General features: G+C 34.9%; 1 protein-coding gene across 6 annotated transcripts in view; it reads right to left on the reverse strand.

Moving 5' to 3' along the window:
- Positions 1-15,324, reverse strand: part of LOC137204532 (uncharacterized) — a 285,170-nt gene that overhangs the window by 33,223 nt on the left and 236,623 nt on the right. Inside the window, exon 7 of one of the 6 annotated variants that reach the window (XR_010933681.1) lies at positions 13,599-13,638. The exons of the other annotated variants lie outside the window; for them this stretch is intronic. The gene's annotated coding sequence lies outside the window, so the exon portion shown is untranslated. Of the gene's footprint in view, positions 1-13,598; positions 13,639-15,324 lie in introns of those variants that run through there. 6 annotated transcript variants of the gene reach the window in all.

The raw sequence follows: 15,324 nt of genomic DNA on the forward strand, positions 1-15,324 counted from the left end.
AGTGAAAACAAACAAATAATTTACATGAATAAAGTAGAACAGACCATATTGAAGAGCACTATATAAAATAAGCATGAGCATACTATACAATATGGTGCCTATACTTAACAATACTGTATTGTACATCTTAAAAATGTGTTAAAAGGGTGGATCTCATGTTAAATATTCTTCCTATAATAAAAAGAAAGAAAAATGAATATGATAAAATAAAAAATAAATTTAGTTCCTAGGGGAAAAAAATAAGCATGAGTATTCTATCATGAAAATTTGTGTCAGGTTATATATGGGACCTGGGGTAAGATATACTTCTTAATGTGAGTCGAACTCCAAAAAGCTAGAAAAATACTGATCTAAAGTTCACTCTGTTAAATTAATTTGTTTAGTCTGATAAAAATGAACCTCTGTTTTGGTGGAAAGTTGGGGGAGTCCAACATGCAAAATACCAAGTGGCCCAGCCATTTTCATTTTGGTGTTGTTGAATTATATTTGCCAGGAATAGAGTGACTAAACAAAATAGAAGAGGTTGTTGTGTAGGAATTATATTATGTGATTTAACTTTATAAGAGCCAATGGTTTGACAAGATTGGCCCAGGGTCTGTGATTTAATTGTGTAAAATTGGGTATTTTGTGCCAGATGTGTCCCATCCAAGAAGAAAGCATTGAGACATAAATCACAGATTCCATGAAGTTGTAGCAAGGCTCTATTGTTGAAATAAGGGTGCCGATATACAGAGAATGAAAAAATGAACAAGTCAATTCTTCTTCCTCTTCTGCATCTTTGTCTTTCCTCATGAATGGGTTTTATATAATATAACAGTATACCTTCTAAAAATTAGCTTCAACCAATTTGTGTTAACTGTACCAAGCAGATGAAGGGGATTCCTGATGAAGTGGTTAAAATCAATTGCATAAACATTCTTGGTAATGAATGAAAACAGTCCAAGAGTATAGGGACCTGATTCTTTCACCTTTCCCAGCTCCAGGGAATTAAAGTCTCACATAACATGGGTTTCCTCCAGTGTTTTCCACTTCAACAGAAGTTTTCTTTGTAAGACTCCTGCAAGTAACATACCGATGGGGCTAAAGGAATGACTTTTAAAAAAATCTGTTCTGTTTTTTTCCCAGATTTTTCAAATATATTAGCTTTGGTTTCAGCTCATCTTTCCCACAGAAAAAGCGGGGGAAAATGTGTTTGTTTTCATCTGGCCTGGGCTGTGATGTTTTCCTTCAGGACAGAGAAGAGTTGAGAGGGCATGTGTCTGGGTCACAAAGACAGATCTCAGCTGTGTTTTTCAATGTACGGGTAGGTGGTCTCAGTCCTCCTGGCAGAACACAGTAGTCATATAATAAAAATAACTCCAGGGACAAAACACCTTTGTCAACCTTCCATCAAAGACACTAGTTGCTCCTCTCCTAACATGACAAGGTTGTTCTCTTCAATATGACAACCCCAAATCCTGCAGAGTAAGCAATTCTAAATGAGTCCCTCCTTGAAGAAAAAACAACAACAACAAATGAAAAAAAATTCTTTAAGATGTGTAAACCACATCAGTGATACCTAGAACCGCATCCAAGTTGCAGAAATACCTTGTGAACAACACAAGAACCACATCCCTGACCCATAGCTATGGTGTTACAGGCTGTTGAGAAAACCCCATGCCTGTCACATAAAATGTATATAAAACACCAGAACTACATAAGCTAGGCTGTATTTGGCAACTGATAAGGAGTAAAATTCTGCCCATTCGTAGAAATGAAGCCATAACAATTAAATTAGATGCACCATACTCTTTTACAGAAATCTTTTATATGATTTATGTACGTAGAGATTTCCGATTATGCAAACTGTGGCCTATAAACTGTTAGTAGCTTGGTGAAGGTACTTAGCAGCCTTAAATAGTTCTACATGGAATAACTAATTTATTAGTATATTTGTATGATAATATGTTTCTTTCATCCTGTTTACTTCTGCTCCATTTCCATGCATTGTTTTTATATATGGCAAAAAGAAGCAAATAAACTGGATACTGAATTCTCAGTTGCCTAGACATTGCATGTATAAATGCTCATTAAAGGATATGACAGAACTGAGTTAGAATCTGGGATGCAAATGTAAAAAGAAATGGCCCCTCTCCAAAATTTAGGGAGGAAGACAGATTGAAAGATGACATAAGTAATATTTTAAGGTGCTTATATAAGGGGTATGCCTAATTCATATATTTCTTATGGATGCTTCTATAGCCTAGTTAAAGAAGCATACGGGCAAAGTAGAAGTTTCTGTGTTAAATAGCTCCAAGAGCATTAAAATATTATCTGCTATCTTGAAGTGTGGGGTCACTATTCAAATACAGCATAATTATTGGACATTGTATCTTCACCATCATATTTTTACTTGTACATATACTGTGATTTTAATGATTTTATGACTAAACTTTGCCATAACAATTATTCAAGTTTAAGTAACACCCAGATGTCTTAAATACTACTACTTACATTCGTACTAGTTTCTTAAAAGGCAATTTAGTTCTACATAATCTACATTATAAGTTCAATCCTTGGCAACCTAATAATTTTTCTTTTCCAAGGCCACAGAGAGCAGCCTTGTCCTAGCCAGTCCTCTCATAAATGTAGGTCCTTCACCCTACCGTAGATTAGATAGGGAGTCAAGATAGAGTTCCATCACCAATGCTGAGCACACTGCTGAAATCCTAGGATTTGGAGACAGAGGGGTCTAAATAAGAACATTTTCATTTTGTTTCACTGATTATCAACAATCGAATAAGTCAGAGATACTGAACCAAAAACACGTGGGCAAAATATGCCTACATAATTTGTAACTCAAGAAACACCTTTCTTGAGGCAAAATGCACGTATTACATGAATCTCTGAGAATCTTAGTATTTAGAGATAAAATGGAGTTTTGCTGTGCCTCCACGTAATACATGATTTCTATTTTTACTGTTTGGTGTTTCGCCCAGTGTGTTTCTCAAAGGTGACAGTGATAAGCTTCTCTTAATGGGGATTCCATGATCTGAGAGATTGCATCAATAGGAAGTTTATCCCAGTGTGGTTCTCATGTTTTTAACCAGACATTTTTGAGGTCTTGATGTAGTCCAACTATTTCTGTGTGGACCACATGAATTTTACGGGAGTCGTTCCATTTATTTTTATTTAGGGAGGAACCTGTCAGGAATTCCTTTTACCACAGAGCAGACACTTTTTTGTGATTACTCTTTGTGCTTTGTAGAATAGTGATGGAGCTCTTGATGTGTTAGAAGTCCAACAGAGTCGAGAATTTAAAGGTCACAGAAGAGAATGCAAAGTTTTATATGGAAGAGAAAACAGTTTCTAGCTTGGCAGTTGACAAAATGAAAATTATGAGTTTTGGTCTCATGATTCATTGCTAGTTACACAGATACTTCAATTATTTTAACGTTATTGATTGGCAAATTGGGTAAAAAAATGAATCAATTCACTGAAAAATTATTCACACTGGTGATTTAATCCCTCGGAGATGAAACAGTCATTTGGCTGAAATTCTTTCATCACTTTTATATCATTTGTTTTGACATTTAGAGGTAAGAATCTAGAGTGTCAAGGAAAAGTCAAGTCTAAATGGAAAACAACCTAATTGTATTTTGATTAGGTTATTAAACATAGAGGCTAAAATATAAAGATATTAGGGCAGGAAATATCATTGATAGCTCTCTGTTTAGAAGATAGTTTAGAGGATATTATATTACTCATATCATTTAATCCTAAGGGGAAAATGGCAAGGAGGGAAAGGAGAATTAAAATTTTTCTTTCATCAGCATTTTCTCTGACCTCACATAACTGCTCTCATCATATTCATCTCCTCACAGACCTACAGACGTCCTATTTATTTTTCTTTATCCCTGTGTTTTTTGTTCTCTCTGTCAAAAATGCTTCCCTTTTCCTCTCTGTTGGTCAATATCTAACCCGCTCTTCAAGTCCTCATCCTTCATAATACCTTTCCTCAATCTTTTTCTGCTATGAGCCAGAATTCTCCAAAATAGAAGAATCGGAGTATTTGTTGGTCTTAAGACTTCAATAGATGCAAGTATCTTGTGAACCAGCGTCTTGGTTATCTCACAATAAAATAGCTCACTACTTCCAAGGCATTCAAAAAAGGCTAATGTGATAAAAATGCAAGGAGAGACAATAAAACAAAGGAAAAGACAAGTAGCAGAAAAGTGTTGGCAGTGAATAAAGAAACTAAACCTGTAGATCAAGTGAAAGTATAGCTTAAAAGAGACAGACAAACAGCATGTGAAGCAAACAAAAAATTATGAGACAGGAAAAGAAACTGGAAGTAATGTAATACAAAACCAAAAGAAGAATTAGTCAATAAAAGAAGACTCACAGTTATCATAGATATTGGAATTACCAGACAAGGATTTTAAAAGATAACCATGACAAATATGTTAAAGAGCCTTATGGAGAAGTGAACAACATGCATGAATAGATGATACATTTCATCAGAAAAATGGAAAATGTAAGATGGAAATTATAGAACTGAAAATATAATGTCAGAAATAAATTTATCTGTGGACTTATCAGTAGACTGGGCACAGCTGAAAAAGGATTAGTCATTTGAATTTAAAGACTGATCAATAAAATTTATCCACACAGAAACACGAAGAAAGAAAGAAAGAAAGAAAGAAAGAAAGAAAGAAAGAAAGAAAGAAAGAAAGAAAGAAAGAAAGAAAGAAAGAAAGAAAGAAAGAAAGAAAGAAAGAAAGAAAGAAAGAAAGAAAGAAAGAAAGAAAGAAAGAGAAAGAAAGAAAGAAAGAAAGAAAGAAAAAGAAAGAAAGAAAGGAAGAAAGAAAGAAAAGGAAAACAGCAAAAATTAATCAGTGTCTGAAGATCTGTGATAGGATTCAAGTTTAGTGAACCCCAAGCAAGATAAATATAGTGCAAAACCAAAACTAAATACACCATAGTCAAACAGCTGAATGCTAATAGTAAAGTGATTTTGATAGATTATATTCAAGGAAATATAAAAGCTTGTGGAGCACACTTTTCCGCAAGTAGCACATAAGTAAGTTTTCAGGTAAAAACCTCCTACTTCCAACTATGGGAATTGTCTGCATGGACTGCTAGAAGGGGTTTCCATGGACTGCATTTGAAACTAAGTCTTAAGAGGTGGGAAGGCTGAGATGAATGGGAAATTACATAAACAAGCCACATTGGCTGTTTCCAAATTGGTCCCCCATAAACTAATCTTAGTCTAGCAAGCAGAATGATCTTTTAGTCTGACTCTCACCCAACTTCCATCTATGTTCCTCCATAAACTAATCTCAGTGTAGCATCCAGAGGGATCCTTTGAAAATTTAAATCAGATGGTGATAATTCCATTCAAAACTCAAAGCCTTACCAAAGCTTACAAGGTCCTCTACAATGTGACCCTTATCACCTCTCTGAAGCTCTCTCCATCCTTCCCACCATTCAAGTGACCGGCTTTATTTGCTGTTCCTCAAACATACTAGGCACCCTTTTGCCTTACAGTCTTTATTCTAACTGTTCCCTTTGACTGAAATTTTTTTCCCGCAGATGTCGGCAATGCTGGTGACTTCCTCATTGTCATATTTTCTTAAATTCACCTTTTCAGTGAGGTCTTCCCTGACCAACCTATTGTGTTCCTCTTGCATCCTGGCACTCCATATTCCCCTTTCCTGCTTTTTTTATTATCTAGCATTTAATACCATCTGATACAAATATTATATATTCTACTTATTTGTTTCTTTACTCTCTGTCTCGCTTTACTAGAATTATGTTTTTGCTTACTTTACTCCTTTATCCCTTGCACTCTTCTGAATAGTACTTGACATATAATAGGTAACCCATAAATATTTGTTAAATACATTAACAAAATAAGAGATAGTATAACTGTTGCATGGGGAGAGGAAAATTTAAGAACAGATTTGTGAGTGATTCAATAGAAACTTCTGCTGGGGGAAAATTTTTTAAAATCTATTTCTCCCCTAATACTCTAAAAAAAATCAGTTCAGTCTCTAGTTTTATGAACCTCATATTCCCTATCCATAAATTAATAATCATAAAATACATGTGTCGCAGGGATGTTGTGAAGACTAAATAAGATAAAAGAGCACGAGGCACCAAAATACAGTTCTTGTCATGTCTTCACATGGAGAAGGGTGTCTTCAATATATATTGTTCCCCATACCACTTTTACTTACCATCATCTAAGGAAATCCTCGAATTATCCCAAGAAACACACATGGGACAGTATTACTCTCCTCCTTATGGGGAAAAAAAGCCTGCCTAACCCACCCGCCCACCAACCAAACAAACACAGTCAATAATAAAAACAAAGTCTAAGGCTTCCTTTGTGGTTTTCAAAGATATTTTGCTTGTTTGTTTTGACTCTAATTTTGAGAAATCAGCTGATCTTATCCAAATTCTAAAAAGATAATTTATAAAATTATTTACATGTATATAACTTATAAGCAGATGTTTGCAATCCATTTCTAAACTTATCTCCACATATGTAGCTATTTCCAGTTATGCATTAGAGATGCTCATCCAAAAATAAGTTGCTGGATTTCTTAAATATGAAAGACAAATTGGTAACATGGTTACCCAAGATTTTGTGAAGTTTCTGATTATTTTGGAAAGTGGAAAAGAATTGCAGAAAGAAAATATAAATATTATGTTAACTATCCTAATATGTCCCTAGAGTCATACTCTGATGTCAACAAGGCATGGGTGAAGTGATTTGGATTCTTAACACCCAGCCTAAATGAATTAACCCTGGATTTGTAAGATTTGTGTTCTTTTTCTATGTATGGAAATATTTTTCATCTTTTAGGGTCCTCTGAACGCTGATAGTTTCAATTCCATGTTCTGGGTTTGGTCCTGGGAAGAGATTTTAACAGAGTTATCATTTCTATGGAATATCAGAGGTTCATTGTCATGAACTTTAAAGCAGATTTTAGCATTTCAGCCTCATTAAAAGCCGTATACCAAGATTACAGAAGTATTTGAGTCTTTCCCTCTTAGTACACCTCTGAGGAGGAAACCAAGCTTAATGTAATCATCTTCTTAAATTTTTTTCGAAAGATATGTTCTTTGATCAGCTCCTTCGAGCTCAGTAAGAACATCTTGAGTGGCTTGACAATGCGGATGAGGAAAACCAATGTTGTTCTCAAGCACATGGAACATCTGGCTTGTCCATGGACTCATCCTAACTCCTTTGTGTAGGGCCTACTGGCTCCCATTTTGTTTGTGATTCTTGAGTTCAAAAAGCCATTAAAAATGTTATATAGTAAAGACATAATGAAAACCTTGGGAAAGGATTACTGTTGATCTTTGGCATGAGAAACCAATTAAAACTTTATTTTTAAAATCAACTTTACGCCTTATGCAGGTTATCTGTTGGCACTATAAGAATATTCCCTAATGCCCAAGGATTGACTGAATGGGGGAGAGAGACATGATCAGTAGAGCAAAGGCAAGAGAAGGGAGATATGCTGAGTGAAATTGTGCCAGAATTTTTCTTTGATATAATGACACTCAAACAACTATGCATCTAATTCCCTTAAAGAGCTCTTTTCCTGTAATTCCCGTGTCTCTTCCCACTTTGACCTTTTTCCTCAATATTTCTCTTGCTATCCAAAAGATTATTTTGTTGTTCCCCCACCTTTTTTTTTTCTTTTACTGAAAGAAGAAAATGAACAACCTTCTCCTAAATCAGTTCTCTTGAATAATTTTGTCCCATGTTCTATTTTTTTTTTCCCTTGTAAGAAGTCAGAATACTGTATTTGATCAAGAGAGATATGTATTGGGAGAAATCTGACCATTCTTGGCTGCTGTTATTGGGGAAAACTTCTTATTTTTTCCTGTGTCACTTAGAGGGCAAATCAAATCTTTTGGGAAGTGGTATATCTCTGTTCATTGTACTTAGTTATTTGGGACACAGGATTTATAAAGCATTCTGCCTGTTCTTCAAGGGAATTTTACTTTCTATGTGTTCAGAAGTTTGAATATCCAGATCTCATTGAGAAATAAGTTAAATGTCAAATGAACACATAAGAACATTGGCAGGTAATCCCAGCTCTGTCACCAGCTATGTGAATCCAAGCAAATTAGCTAAACTTTCTAGGCCTTGCCTTTAAAATAAGGACTTTTGAATACGTGTTTAAAGTCATGCTGAGTTCAAATGTATATAATTTTGAATATGGAGAGACAAAATTATGAAAGAAATGGGCTTCAATTTGCTATGTCGTGCCTTTGTACTGTATTTTTTCTAATTTATGACATGTAACCTCTCAACTGTATCTCAGTTTTTCACCTTAGGAAAACCTAGAATAATAATATTGACTTCAGAGGGGTTTTCCCTCCTGTATATACTCTTAGATAATGTTTAAATAATATAACATACAATTGACAATCAAGACCTTAAAGGCAAATATAAAAGTAAATTATGATATAAAAAAAAGCATGTTACATTTTACAGTGTATCAGAAAAAAATGTATTGTCGCCTTGGTCCAGTTCTTAAACTGTACTTTTCTTTAATAGGAAATGCTTGGTAAGGAATATATTGTAGGAGAAATTGAGCTCTAACTGAGATGTCAGTGAATTGGAATTTCATTTCCTAAAGAATGTCCCAGAGAAAACAATTGTTAGGGGCTGCTGTGTGAGGCAGAAGCCGTGACACCATTTATCACTGAGTGCCTTCTCAAACTCAAAGTGATAGCAGAGCACTAGGTAGGTCTTACAGGAAATTGTAAACCACTCCTAAAGGGTTGAGAAGACTTATCAAAGCTCCTATCTGAGACAGCCAGGGTTGAGCACTTGGGACTACCTTTGGCCTTTTTCTTGGTAATTCTTCAGTCAAGGTCAGATGCTTAGGGAAACATATTCCACTTTTCAGATGGCTCTAGGTACCCACCAAGTGACATAATAGGGAAGTCATCCTATTGTGTGTGTTTATGTGTGTTTCACCTTCTCTGATTTCTTACTCATTTCATAAAAATCCCTCCCCATTACATCTTTTGGGTCATTTGGCTCAATTCACTGCCTCACATGACATCTGCCTCTTGTAAAAATTTCCTAGCTGTATATTTTCAGTTTAAATGTGTTCATGACAGTTTTACTGTCAAAAAATGAACTTGTTTGTACTAGCATTTGCCAGTTCACGGATGTCTTATTTATAGGATACAAGAGGGCATTTTTCTTCATTTAGAATACATAGATAATGAAACTTCATGGTCTTAAAATTCTCTTTATCCATAAAAACTATAAGAATAGCATTAATGCAAGATTAATCAACCTCTTATTGGTCAAAATCCAGAACAGAGGAATTCAGTGAATATTTAGAAAAGAAATTCTCACTGCCCAGATCTATTTCTAAATCCTCCATATATTTTAATAACTTAGGTAGCTAAGTGGCTTGTGCAATGCTTGTTGCCCTTATACTTTGCTGAGATATATTTAAATGACTTCCTTTACTGGAAGCTGGTTATCACATAGTATAACATGCAAGGGGCTTCTTCTCAATGGAGCAAGAGATCAGTATTTAGCTGCATAATAAATGTATTTATTGATTCAGTGGGTCATGCTTGTTTATAGCCTCCTATATTTATCAGGCACTGTTGGTCCTGAGAGTATAATGATAATCAATTCAGACATGATTCTTTCTCTTCCTAACCTCACACAAGAATAAACAGATAATTATAATATAATATGAAAACTGAAATATGGGACAGTACCTAGAAGGGATGCTTAACCCATACTATGGGGTCAGAAAAGCTTTCTATTTTCTAAAAATAGAGCTACCATATGAACCTGCAATCCCACTCCTGGGCATATATACGGAGAAAACCATAATTCTAAAAGACACATGCACCTCAATGTTCATTGCAGCACTATTTACAGTAGCCAGGACATGGAAGCAACCTAAACGTCCAGCAACAGAGGTATGGATAAAGAAGATGTAGTACATATATACAATGGAATATTACTCAGCCATAAAAAAGAACAAAATATTGCCATTTACAGCAACATGGATGGACCTAGAGATTGTCATACTGAGTGAAATAAGTCAGACAGAGAAAGACAAATATCATATAATATTGCTTATACGTGGAATCTAAAAAAATGATCCAAATGAACTTATCAATGAAACAGAGATAGAGTTACAGATGTAGAAAACAAACTTATGGTTACCAGGGGGTAAGTGGGGGGAGGGATAAATTGGAAGATTGGGATTGACATATACACACTACTATATATAAAGTAGATAACTAATAAGGACATCCTGTATAGCACAGGAAACTCTACTCAATACTCTGTAATGGCCTATATGGGAATAGAATCTAAAAAAGAGTGGATATATGTACATGTATAACTGATTCACTTTGCTGCATACCTGAAAATAACAGAACATTGTAAATCAACTATACTCTAATAAAAATTGAAAAAAAAAGACCGTCTCTGATCAAGGCTCAGACATCACACAGCATCATTTCTTCAGCATTCTGTTGTTTCCAAATGAATCACAGGGAAAGCCCAGATCCAAGGGAAAGAGATACACAAGGTCGTGAACAAAAGGAGGCAAGGTTGTCTGTGGAGACTAGCTGTTTCAGCAGGTGATGGGAAAAAGGAGGGAAACTGACTTTCAAGCAAGGAGAAATGGCTTTTTCGAGGAATTAGAGAGCTTAGCTGTTCTACATTCTGTGGCAGTGAAATACATTACATTTGCCTCCTTTTCTCTTTTTCTAATATGAATTATACTTGTCCTGTGGGAGTTATTATTTGTAAGATTTTCCTGAGTACACTCAGCCATTTTTCTCCTAAGAATCCTGCACAGCTTTCCCAGAGGGAGGAAGAAACCATGGAAGTCATTAGTCATAATCTGTTGCCATTTGACTCTTGTCCTAGTGGCTCAGAAATCTTTAACTATTTAAACCCAGTATATCAAGCCAAGTTTAACCTACAGAACAAACACTTTCTCTTATGACATGAAAGGACTGTACTGTCTGAATATGACACTCTTGCCAACGTAATGAGCTAACATGAACTGGTCTCTGTTATCATTCCATACTATGTCACTCCTTTGTACAACATGAAGTCCTTTCTTAAATGAAGGCAAGCCTTTAATCTTATCCCTTTATTCTCCTGATTCATCGCCTGTCTACTCCTCCTGTTAATCAGAGCCAAGGGAAAACTGGCCAAAGATCTGAGGAGGCTGAGGGGGAGATATTCCAAACACCACAATTTTTAAAAATAAGTCAAACCTAACCTGGAATAATTCATCTGAGATCACCTATTTTTATTGCTAAAGAAAGTGAAGGCAGGATGTTGCCTTCATTTCTAATATATTGAATTTTTAATTTAGGTATAAAAATCCCCTTTGCCACAGATTTTAGGGCCTTTAGGCAAGCAATTTCGAGGTTACAAAATAAAACTATATCCAGTTTTGATTTGTGCCATAAATGGCCCAATCAAAAACAAAGACAATTTTTTTCGCTTCCTGTTCTGTATAGATTTCTGTTCTGAGTTGTTTGCACATTAAATCCACAGTTTATATAAGAAATAACTTCTCACCTGATAGGCCAAGCATTTTTCTCTTGGGGAATCTTTAAAAGTTTAAACAGAATGTATGGTTTTGAGCTCTAGAAGCCATCTTTACTTTCCTGTGTATCAAGTACTCAGCACAGTATTCTTGTGAAACTGTGCATCTGAACATAAATTTCTTTTTGTCTATATAAAAAAATGTTTGCAGTTCCTTCCTAAGGAGGGCATCCTATTTGTCATAAGACCTAAGGAGCAGGTGGAGAGAATAGCCACTGTAAATTTCCCAGTAGAGGAGAGACAGAAGAACATCTTTGGAACCCAGCTACCTAATGTTCAAGTTGAAGTTTGAATGGACTTTAAATTTCTCCTTCTTCCTTCCATTCCTCTTAATCTTCAGCAACATTTACTACACTCACACAGGCCAGGGGTGAATGGGTAATGTTTTGGAATTATGAATGGATCTGGGTTTCATGTCAGGGTGGCCATACTACAGACCAGAGATGTATTTCATGAACGTAGGAGCCCAGAGATGGAGATGGCTTTGAGGACGTGAGCCCTCTGGACATTTGCAGAAGTCTTGGGGAAGGACTTTGAACTTCTAAAAACATAAATAGGTGTACAAAAGCCAATCTTACTGAGGTCTTAATGGGGTGGGAGATTCACCTAACACCTTTGTTAAATGAAAATGGGGGTAATAATACAAACTATAGGAGACCTTTTGTAAATTGTGACATCTTCAAAAAAGAAAGGTTGTGTTATTTTTATAATACAATTTCAATAAATATGTGATTTTTATTCTTATCTCTAACCTCTTATCTCTAATGGGTTTACAAAAAGGAAAAGAAAAAGAAAGAAAAAAATTAAGTCTTTACGAAGAATAGCACACTTTTACAAAGAAAATACTAGGTGTGATAAAGAGACCTATTAGGAATTAATCTCTTTATTTGGTAAGTGATATTTTAAAATTAATTAGATACAATATTCTTTCTGTTTGTTAGGAGCAACCCCAAACAGTGTCATCAACCTTTAGTATATATTAATGAATATTATTTTATATGTAGGTATCAAAATTAAATGCCTAATGTGAGAATAAAATCAAAACTTTTAATGTATCTGTCTGTAACAATGTGACTAAGGTAACTGACCAAACTATGAGATTATATTTTATAGGAAAAATTCTTTTTTTTTTAGTAGCAGAGAAATAGCTTCATGGAATTTTGGACGATATAGTCAATTCATATATTTCAACGTATCTTTTTTAAGATTATATATCTTCTACCTGATTATTTACTTGTCAAGTTTGATAGCCATGATTAGAAAGTAACAGTACAGTAAGTCCCCCATATACAAATGAGTTCCATTCCCAGAGTGCGTTCATAAGTCCAATTTGTTTGTAAGTCCAACAAAGTTAGCCTAGGTACCCAACTAACACTATCAGCTATATAGTGCTGTACTGTAATAGGTTTATCATACTTTTCACATAAATAATATGTAAAAAACAAACGCAAAAAATAGACTTTTTAATCAAGGTACAGTATACTACTTTGAAAAGTACAGTAGTACAGTATAACAGCTGGAATACAGGGGCTGGCATGGAGTGAACAGGCAAGAAGAGTTACTGACTGGAGGAGGGAGAGGAGGTGGGAGGTGGTAGAGCTGAAGGATCATCAGCAATAGGGGACGGAGGGCGAGCTGCAGTTTCACTCATGCCTGACGCTGATGGCACAGAATCTGGTTCCTTGCTGGATTCAATTCTATCTACGTGCTTGAAAAAACGATCCAGTGATGTCTGGGTAGTAGCTCTTTTTTTCTCATCACAGATGACATGGTAGCACTGGATTGCATTCTGAATGGCTGCTGCAACCTTTGTGGACCATTCTATGTTTGGGTCCTGAGTCTCAAAAACTAACAGTGTCTCCTCAAATAAAGAAAATCCCCTTTCCATTTCCTACATCATGAATCTCTTTGGTTCTTCAGTTACTTCTTCTTCCTCTTGTCTCTCTTCATCCTTTCTCTTGGCCTCCAATTCCATCAGGTCTTCAATACTAAGCTCCTCGTGTTGCACAGCAACAGTACTATACAGTAAAGTACACAAAAGCACAACCACTTGTAGAGGATGCATGCATGTGACAATGTACACCAGACATGTGAACTAACTTATGTGATTGCACATGTGAACGCACGTTTGCATCTTTGAAAGTTCACAACTTGAAGGTTCCTATGTAGGGGACTTACTGTAGTATCTTGGTTAGGTCATTTTTCATGACAATTAAGAAAATAAAATGCCCACAATATTTTGATTTTAAAATCGTAGTATTAGTACAACACACTGACCACTAGATGGAGACAAGACCTCCGAGCTTCACCCATGATAGTTTTCTTATTGTGAGTAGAAACCCGCAAAAAAAGAGTTAGGTTAATACAGTACTGGATGTTCAGAATCCTAACAAATACATGTACTAGAAGGTTTCATTTATGCTCAGCATCACAGGTCTTGGAATCTGTTTAATCTGAGGAATGTGGCATGTGTTTACACAAAAAATCTTCTATTATCATTGAGGGTAGTTTCCAAATTAAATAATGATGACTTTAAAAAGGTAGGCTGTTTTATTTTTTCCTAAGTAATTTAGCAATACCTTCAAAGTACATAGGTTTTGTTTGTTTTCTGAAGTTTTATAAAATTGTTTTCAGTGAAACATCAGAAAGAGTTGGTCTATCCTTGTATTATTAAGAGGATATTTAGTGTTCAAATGTTAAGCAAACTGCTTGTTTTGACATAAATATAAAACAAATATTTAGGGAAAACTAACATGAATTTACACTCAGGTCCTTAAGTGATATTTCATCACATAACTTAAGTAGGTTTAATACCATCCATAGTCTAGGTACTAAGAATCAGAGTTTGTGCCTTCTATCCAGTGTCCTTAAATTTGCTCACATGGTTTTACAAAATTATATGCTCTCTCATACATCTTAAAGAAGACATCTACATTTTAAAATCATTTTTGAAGAGTGATATTTCTAGTGTATTGTAAAAAAAGACATAAAATAAAAAAATTTAGGGTACTATTATGTGACTCTTTAATATTCCAGTGGAATCTAAGGTTATAGCTATAGAATCCTTACCATAAACCATTTTAAAAGTGCATATTCAAGCTCTTCATTTTAATGTTCCTTTTTTTCCTTCTTAAACATGTTTTTTCCCTACAGAATATTGTTCTAATATATTTTATGCTTAAAACACCCTACCACAGTCTTCTGGCAGAAAAATATGTATCTCTGCCATTATATTTTATATGCATTTGTTAATCTGGTTTTATCTGAACTCTACCTACCTAGAATGCAAACTCCATATGGATAGAAATTTCTTTTCTGTTTGGTCACTGCTAAATTCCTAGCACTTGAGACAGGGCCTAACACAAAGTAGATGCTGGCTAAATATTTTTTGAATGAAGGAAAGTGAAACTTAAAAGTTTTCAACTTTACTATGCCCATGAGGCTCTATGTTTTAAAAGTTTTGCTTTAGATTAAGTTATCATGACAATTATTATTAACACACAGTTTTTAAAAACAATATAGAGTATATTAAAATGGTAATTATTAAGACAAAAGGTAAAATGTTAGGAATGTAGCTCGCAATGAGATAATGGGCTTTCCTTATTCTCATTATCACATATCCTTGGGGGAATATTACTTATTGCTAGAGTGAGAGAGAGTTCAGTATCAATCTTATTTCATTTTTAAATATTCATAGATGTAAA

This window comes from Pseudorca crassidens, chromosome 13, assembly GCF_039906515.1.
Source record: "Pseudorca crassidens isolate mPseCra1 chromosome 13, mPseCra1.hap1, whole genome shotgun sequence".
NCBI classification, from domain to species: Eukaryota; Metazoa; Chordata; class Mammalia; order Artiodactyla; family Delphinidae; genus Pseudorca; species Pseudorca crassidens.